Source organism: Rutidosis leptorrhynchoides, chromosome 9 (assembly GCF_046630445.1).
Source record: "Rutidosis leptorrhynchoides isolate AG116_Rl617_1_P2 chromosome 9, CSIRO_AGI_Rlap_v1, whole genome shotgun sequence".
Lineage (NCBI taxonomy): Eukaryota > Viridiplantae > Streptophyta > Magnoliopsida > Asterales > Asteraceae > Rutidosis > Rutidosis leptorrhynchoides.
In genome coordinates this window covers 152,589,248-152,596,764 of record NC_092341.1, presented here as the reverse complement: position 1 = coordinate 152,596,764, position 7,517 = coordinate 152,589,248, and positions in this window count along the sequence as shown.

Here is a 7,517-nt window from a genome sequence, read left to right as displayed (position 1 = left end):
CCTGCTCTTTAATTCTTCCCTCAATCTGGTTTATAAGTTTGTGAGCCATTCGGCTTGCCTTTTGCATTGAAGTGGGCGCGCTTGCACTCACATCCTCCTGAATTCTCTCTGGTAGCCCCTTTACAAACGCATCGATGCTCTTCTTCATCTTCGAACACTCTTGGACACAATAAACACAACTCGGTGAATCGTCGTTCGTATGTGGTGATATCGAATCCCTGCGTTCGTAATTCTCTAAGCTCTGTCTTGAGCTTATTGACTTTGTTTCTGGGATGGTACTGCTCGTTCATCAAATGTTTGAATGCTGACCACGGTAGTACGTAAGCATCATCTTATCCCACTTGTTCGAGATAGGTCTTCCACCATGTTAACGCAGTACCTGTGAAGGTATGCGTGGCGTACTTTACCTTGTTTTCTTCAGCACATTTTCTTATAGAAAACATAGATTCGACCTTCTCGGTCCATCGTTTCGGTCCGACTGGTCCTTCAGTTCCATCGAATTCCAGAGGTTTACAGGCAGTGAAAGCCTTGTAGGAGCATCCTACATGGTTTCCTGTGGAGTTAACTCCACTGCTAGACCCTGAATTGTTGTTGTTTTGCATTGCAGCCTGTACTGCGGCTATGTTTGCAGCAAGGAATATACGGAAATCTTCTTCACTCATATTCAAGTTCTGTCGAGTAGTCGGTGCCATTTCCTTCAAAAATAGCCAAAAGAGTTAAGTTAATCATATAGAATATTAGGAGTAGTCAATAGTATTTCGTAGCATAATATGAACTTATTTATAAAAGCCTTTTCTTCATATTAGCGTTTTATAATTTTTAGTTCAGGTAGTACCTACCCGTTAAAGTTCATACTTAATAGCTTGCGCAAAAATTAACTACTACTATCAAAATAATATTCTATCATGAAAAACTTAATTCATTAACATTTCACGCTTAAACTTTCGATACAATATCATACAATCATACAATACCGTTATTTTACATACAGTATGAAATATAGCACATAATAACCTTGATACAAAGCAGTTGTGAAGACAATTTTTAGTGAAGCTCAAATTGTTCAGTGAAGGCAATGAAGACACGTAATTCATAAGACCAGAAACAAGTCATGCATTCGAGTTTTACTAATACTATTTCCCATCCTTGATCAAGTGGGAAATAACCATTGTGGCTGTTGGCAAGGCAGCATGTTGTAATGTCGTCAAAAGGACGGGGCTTACGAAATATCCAACATCCCCGTAACAAGTTAAAAACCTTATTTCTCACCCCAACTACTGAATCCATCACCTGTGGGAATGTTTTATTAAGAACTTGCAGTCGGATGTTCTTTTTCTCAATTTGGTGAGAAGAGAACATCACTAACCCGTAAACATAACATGCTTCTTTAAGTTGCATGTTTGAAGCTCTTTCTAAAGAACGAAGTCCTATATTGGGATATGTGGAGTCAAAATAGGCTCTCAACCCATAGCAGAAAATTGCATTAGGGTTTCCCGCACACAATGCCTTAAAGAAAACATGGTGTAACTTAAGGTCTCCTCAATGTGATATACACCATCTATCGAAGGAAATCCTTTTATAAATCAAGGCATGCCTAGAACGTCTGTCAAATTTTCTACAAACTAATCTCGCCGTAAACAATTGAGCCGATGAATTCTGACCAACTCTAGACAATATTTCATCAATCATATCCCCTGGTAGGTCTTTTAAAATATTCGATCGTCTATCCTTAACATCCATTTTGTATTTTTATACTGTAAAAGAGATGAAAAATTAGATCTTGTAAAGGATGATAGAATACAAACATTACAAGCCATTTTTACATACAGTATAAAAGTACAAGCACACTAAAGTACATATATTACACAGCATGATTACAATTCTTTATTCCGACTCACTTGTTTCCTCCTCCTCGGACTTGGTTCGTTTTGCTAATTTCCTAGGGATACATGGTGCTCCTCTAATACGAGCCGTCGTTTTCACAAATGGTTTAGAAAAACCTGGTGGCTTAGATGTTCCCGGGTTATAGTTAAAGTTTAAGAAATACGGGTGCTTACGATATATCCCATCGGGATATTTCATGTTAACATAAAGTTCATCGGTTTTGGACTCGGATTTCTCTATTTTGATAGCTTTTCCCTTATTGTTTTCTTTTGCTATTTTAAATTGGGCCGGGGTAATTTCTATAACATCATCGGAATCCTCATCGAAATCCGATTCATTAGAAAATTGGTATTTTTCCCAACATTTTGCTTCCTCAGCGGAAACACCATTGACCATTTTGAAATTTGGTCCATTGGTTGAGGATTTTCTTTTATTTATCTATTTTCTGTGGTTCTTAATATTTCCTCCTCTGGAACCTCTTCTTCCGGTTTCTCTTCTTCCAGTTCCTCTTCTTCTGGTTCCTCTTCTTTTGATTCCTCTTCTTCCAGTTCCTCTTCTTCCGGTTCTTCTTCTTCTTCTTCCGGATTTTGTGAATCTTCCCAAAATACATTCGACACTTCATTATTATTAGGTGAGTCGATGGGATTTTTACTAGAGGTAGACATCTATCACACAATAGCAAGCACGTTAAGAGATTAATATATCACATATTATTTACATGTTAACAATATATAGTTTTCAACAAACGTGTTAAGCAATCGTTTTTAAAGAAAAACAAGTTCGAAGTCCAGACTCACTAATGCATCCTAACAAACTCGATAAGACATACTAATGCAAATTTCTGGTTCTCTAAGACCAACACTCGGATACCAACAGAAATGAGCCGTTCATATTGATTATAAACGTTTCATATTAATTGGTTTCGTTGCGAGGTTTTGACCTCTATATGAGACATTTTTCAAAGACTGCATTCGTTTTTGAAACAAACCATAACCTTTATTTTATCGACAAAGATTTAAAGGACATAACCTAGATTATCAAGTAATGATAATCTAAAATATCACGCTTACACACGACCATTACATAATGGTTTACAATAGTAATATGTTACAACAAAGTAAGTTCTCGAATGCAGTTTTTAAACAATATTATACAAGCATGCTGACTCCAAATCTTGTCCTTAATTTAGCATGCAACATCGGAAGCTCTTAATAATCACATGAGAATAAACATGCTTTAAACGTCAACAAAAATGTTGGTGAGTTATAGGTTTAACCTATATATTTATCAAATCGTAATAATAGGCCACAAGATTTCCTTTCTCATAAATAGCCATTGGTATAAAAATCATTCATATGTTTGAACATCTGGTAACCGACATTTCATCTAGAATATCCCCAAAACAGAACCACTCGTTTGTAGAGAAAAATTGAAGTACCAAAGCAGTTCAAATTCTCTGACGGGGGCGTGTCAAAGCCCGTAGATCTACCTTTAGAATTCGCGTCAATTAGTGGCAATTATAATAAACACTAATTCATGGGCTACCAAGGTCAACAAGGGCGATATCCGGTATAGCAATTCAACATAGAATGTAGTTTCGATTACTTGTGTCTATTTTGTAAAACATTTATAAAACTGCATATATTCTCATCCCAAAAAGATATTAGATAATAAAAGTGGGACTATAACTCACTTTCACAGATTTTTAATTCGTAGAGAATTAGACTTGGCCACGGGTCGATTCACGAACCTATAACAAATATATACATATATATCAAAGTATGATCGAAATATATTCACAACATTTTTATTATGTGTTGACGTTTTAAGTTGTTAAGTTAGCAGTCCAACGTTAGTAGTCCACAATTAGTAGTACATAAATAAATCAATATATTTTCTCGAATCAATCCACGACCCATTGTATACATGTCTCAGACTCGATCACAACTCAAGGTATATATATTATTTTAGAATCAACCTCAACCCTGTATAGCTAACTCGAGCATTACCGCATATAGAGTGTCTATGGTAACTCCAAATAATATATATAGATGACGTCGATATGATATGTCAAAACATTGTATACGTGTCTATGGTCTATCAAGATTACATAATATATGTTATATTACATGTATAATACAATATAAGTTAGTTAAGTTATGGTTAGTATAGATTTGTTATAAAATGTTTGTAGCTAAACTAGTAAATCTAACCAATTTTGTTTTACCCATAATTTCTTCATTATAAATCCGTTTTGAGTGAATCAAATTGCTATGGTTTCATAATGAATTGAAATTTATGAAACTAAACAGAAAAAGTATAAGTTTATAGTCATAAATACAGGTTACAAGTCATTTTTGAAAGAGGTAGTCATTTTCGTCGAAAGAACGACATTTTGATGACCATTTTGAAAAACATACTTCCACTTTAATTTTAACCATGATTTTTGGATATAGTTTCATGTTCATAAGAAATATAATTTTCGTATAAGAACAACTTTTAAATCAAAGTTTATCATAGTTTTTAATTATCCAAACCAAAACAGCCCCCGGTTTTACTACAACGGCGTATGTCCGGTTTTACGTTGTTCTTCGTGTTTCCAGGTTTTAAATCATTAAGTTAGCATATCATATAGATATATAAAATATGTTTAGTTGATTTTAAAAGTTAAGTTAGAAGGATTAACTTTGTTTACGAACAAGTTTAGAATCAACTAAACTATGTTCTAGTGATTACAAGTTTAAATCTTCGAATAAGATAGTTATATATATATGAATCGAATGATGTTATGAACATCATTACTACCTATAGTATAGTAGGTAAACCTACTGGAAATGATGAGAAAATAACTTGAGATTCAAAGGATCTTTGATGGCTTGGAAGTTCTTGAAGTAGAATCATGACATGAAAACATGTTCAAGTAAGATTACTACTTGAATTAAGATATTTAAAGTTATAGAAATGGAATCAAAGTTTGATTATGGATATTACCTTGAATTATAAATATAACCTACTATAATTAACAAAGGTTTCTTGATCTTAGATGACTACTTGGAATGAATTTGAAAGCTTGGAAGTAGACTTGCAAACTTGAAAGTGTTATTGAAGTTTTCTTGAGTAGTTATTTTGTAAGTTGATTTATGTTTGGATTTTTGAGCTAGATTGATGTAGATTTTGATGAAGATGATGAATAACACTTAGAACATCAATAGAAAATTTAAGAGACATTAGTTTGATGCATAAAAATTGAAAAGTGAATGTGTTTATGGTGATGGTTGAAAACGTGAATGAGGGCTTATCATATAGGCTCCATTAGTTTAATTTTTAGTGTAATCATTCATGCTAGTTGCCAAATGGTTAGTTCCACATGTTTGTTGACTATCTAGGGCTGCTAAGAGCTGAATTATTATGTGTATATTCCAATAGTATATACATCTAGGAGCTATGTATTGTACGAGTACGAATACGGGTGCATACGAGTAGAATTGTTGATAAAAATGAATGAGAATGCAATTGTAAGCATTTTTGTTAAGTAGAAATACTTTGATATGTGTCATGAAGTCTTTCAAAAGTGTATTAACACGTCTTAATACACTACATGTATATGCATTTTAACTGAGTCGTTAAGTCATCGTTAGTCGTTACATGTACATGTTGTTTCGAAACCTTTGTAAGGACCCGTCCTAATCCATCTGGACGAAGTCTTCAACAGTTGGTCCCATTGCGAGGTTCTGACCTCTATATGCCAGGAACGACTCCATGTAATATGAGCAAATTCACAGCGGAAGATTTCTTTCATACCTGAGAATAAACATGCTTTAAAGTGTCAACCAAAAGGTTGGTGAGTTCATAAGTTTATCATAAAATAATAAAATTCATCATTTTGATAGACCACAAGATTTAAATCCTGCATGGTACAAATGGGCCCGAATCCTATACCCACCTGTAATGTACATGCGATATCTTTTAAATACAGTACACCTTTCTCGTGTACGAAACCATCTTTCATAAATCTTAGTAACCGTACACATATCTCGTGCACAAAAACTAATACACATAACCTGTGTATAAAAATCATTCTCTCGATACATAACATTCACATCAATTGGTGGCAATTATCATGTCCACATAATTCAATGGTGGCAATTATCATGTCCACATAATTCAATGGTGGCAATTATCATATCCACATAATTCAATCGTGGCAATTATCATGTCCACATAATTCAATAATAATCCGCAGAACTTCTGTCTGCATAATAATTCATTCAAGGAATGTTTTGCTTGTGTCTATCTCGTTAAACATTTATAAAAGCATTTCATGTATTCGCAGTTCAAAATATATTTCAAAAGCATTTAATAAAGCAGTTATAAAAACAGCGCATGTATTCTCAGTCCCAAAAATGTAAAGAGTAAAAGGGAGCAAATGAACTCACCATACTGTATTTTGTAGTAAAAATACTTATGACGACATTAAACAAGTGTAGGGTTGGTCTAGGATTCACGAACCTATATCATTTATATATATATATATTAACACACATAATTGAAATCGAACAAATATATATATAAATTTATTAGTTATATCATTTTATATTAATAATATATATATATGTTTCATATATTTATTTTGTATACTAAAGTATAAATTTTGTTATGTTATATTTATTAAATATATCATTTGTTTGTTAAAAATAGTAATTATAATAATACTAAAATAATATTAGTAATGGTAAAAATAATAATAATGATAATACTAATAATAACTATAATAGTAATAATACTACTTAAGAAAACAAGTAGGTTGTAGTTTTCAAAAAAAAATGTCACAGTCCTGATTCGAACCCGCGATTTCTCGTTTAACAAACACTCGCCAAACCATTGAACTATTAATCTAATCTTGTTTTATCTCGCTTGATTAATTATTTATTATATCCGAAACTCACTTTCATTTATATATACTTTAACAACTTCTATAAGTTCTTATACATACTTATAAATACATATATCCACTTTACCTTAAAATATTATTTTAAATCACTTTACTAAAGTCGGTTGGTATATTGTTGGTGTTGTAAAATCGGTTCATCTTAAATAATTAAAGTGTCCAATTTACAGGAATATATATAATCACTAACAACTAAAGGACCTGTTTTGATTTATGTTTGTTTTTAAGTGAGTAACCAATAGTTATAATCTTTTCGATATTCGGTTTTATAATACTTTCTATACTCCATGGACTATAAATGTAAAACATAAAATAATTTATGTTAAACTTCGACTTCTACATTATTGTACAGACCACCATTTTCATTATTTTAAGGAGCATTCTTTTCACCTTTTAATTCTCTATTTAACTTATCTTTAGATTCTAATAAAATAGATCATTACATATATTTTTAATATAATAGTGCATTAGTACAAATAGTTTAGTTCCGAGTTACTAACACATGATACATTAAAAACCAAGTCTTCCCTATGTTAATAAATTTTAACGACTGTAGTGGGTTAATTCATTTTGATATATGAAACGAGATGATAGTATAGCGTAATGTTAAATTAGTATTTAAGTTTTCTTAAGATTTTACCTTCAAAACCGAACCATTTTTGTATTGAAATTTGATCAGAAAAGA